Here is a 2,071-nt window from a genome sequence, read left to right as displayed (position 1 = left end):
TTAAAGAGTCAAATTATATGATGTAGTAGCAATAATATAAAACCTTAGTTATTGTGTGACCGCCTATATTATCATTAATCATTTAGAAATTTAAAATAGAGAGATGAACTAAAAAGTAAAGATCAAAAATGAAAGCAAATTATAACACACTTAAAATCATACCCGATTTCAAAATGGCAAAGTATATGGATAGATTGTGATGATTTTGGACTCAATAGTTGGTTTCACTCATATACAAAAATTATATAGATGGGAGGGAAGATCAAAAGTGTGGAGTTAAAATTAATTAATCATATTTCACAATTAACATGACCTAATAAAAAGAAGAGTCGCAATCATTCATTATTATATTAGTAAATACTAATTATCTTACAATTAAATGAAATAGCTAATTGATAAATAAGTTTTAAAGATAGAAAAAATCCAATATATATATATATACATACTACGGAACGTGGCAGCGCTTCGCGTGAACATTTAGATATATGTGGTTAATAAAGTTACGATCAATAATTTATCTTTACAATTTTTTTAAACTAATTTGATGTTCATGATCTATTTATTTTAATCTATCGTAGTATCCTGCATAAGTATTTGCCAAATTCAAAATATTAGCAAAACTAACCCTAATCAAGCACTATGTCCAGATAATGAGTATGAAGATAAATGGTCTATCTCGCTGCTGTGGATTTGTATGTAGTATTTATACAACTTTTCCTCTTTCTTGATTGTGCTCTATATTCAATTCTTATAAATAATGAGTTAAATTTTTGGATTGGTTAAATTTTTGTAAAAGATAAGTGTCAAAATTTTGAAAGACAATAGAAGGATTAAGGGATTAATGTTGTTATTTATTTACAAGATCCAACACATAGAGTTCAAAACATACAAGTTCACAAAATGATGTTAATTAGATCGTATATTCATGAAAATGCAACATGTACTTTCGCTGTTACAAATCAAACAAGAAAAAAGAGTTGGTACAGAAGTCTATGTAAATATGTGCTGAAGTTCTGGTTGAGAACAAGGCAAATTTTTGAAACACTTCTAATTTACCTGATATAGGTGTTGGAGAAGGAATGAACTTAGCTTTTTTTTATCTTTGATATCGCCTTCCTTCAGTGGGTTACTTCCAACTTCCTCCGTGGCGGGAGGCAAAACATCATCTTCCATGTTATATTCCCTTGTATGAGAAACATCAGCATTCTCTTCCTCTTTCGCTTCCTCTTCTTCTACTGTTTCTATACCATAGCCAAATTTATCATTTGTGGTTATGGTTACCAGAGTTAGTTAGTATGCTTCCTTTGAGACTTCATTCCCATCCAAGAAATTATAGATTTCTCTGTCAAAAGAACCTGGTAGCCTTTTCTCTCACCTGAGATCATTTCTAATAATCCAATAAGATTTGTTGCTTTCATTTGTCTGTGACTCCCATGTTTTAATTTTCTTAAAATCACTAATCATGCTGCTCCAGCGTTTTCTACATTGAACAAGTGGTCCTCTGTCTGCTCCATGTTGCATGCAGTAAGAGGAGACCGAGTCCCATTTGGGTTTCGGCTTGTCTGAACTAAAAATGGAACTGGATCTACGCCCTCTATTAACTCTTTCCTCTGAAACCTTTTTCCCTTGTATGAGAACAAGTGTTTCTTGCCTAGTCCATCATGAGTGCCTCGGTGTTTTATATTTTCCATTTTCAGTTAGTTTTTGATGTCCATTAGCTAACGGTGTGGTGTTACCATTCATCTCTGCTGATCCTGATATCATTGAATTTTATTTTAGAAGTGAATCTGGTTGAGCTAACATTGTACCAAAAAGGACAATATAAAAAGCTTTGTGAATGGGTGTACTGATGGAAACAATATTATGGCCTATTATGGCTCCATAAATTGGGTCTTCTACATTGTTGGAGGATATTTACTTGTTCAGGAGACTTACTAAGTTCATTGGTGATTGACTTCCAAAGAAAGGCATAAATTCTTTCTGTAGGCCTTGAATTTTTAAAGGCTCTCTTATTCTAGCCCAAAAAAACAATGTTAATAAGACCATTTGACACACAAGTATAGCATATGAT

General features: G+C 32.1%; 1 pseudogene; it reads right to left on the bottom strand.

Moving 5' to 3' along the window:
• Positions 1–923: 923 nt before the first annotated feature.
• LOC124888830 lies at positions 924–1,764 on the bottom strand (annotated as a pseudogene).
• Between the last annotated feature and the right edge of the window lie 307 nt (positions 1,765–2,071).

The sequence above is a fragment of the Capsicum annuum genome, chromosome 11, assembly GCF_002878395.1.
Source record: "Capsicum annuum cultivar UCD-10X-F1 chromosome 11, UCD10Xv1.1, whole genome shotgun sequence".
NCBI lineage: Eukaryota > Viridiplantae > Streptophyta > Magnoliopsida > Solanales > Solanaceae > Capsicum > Capsicum annuum.
This window is presented reverse-complemented; position numbering and strand designations above follow the sequence as displayed.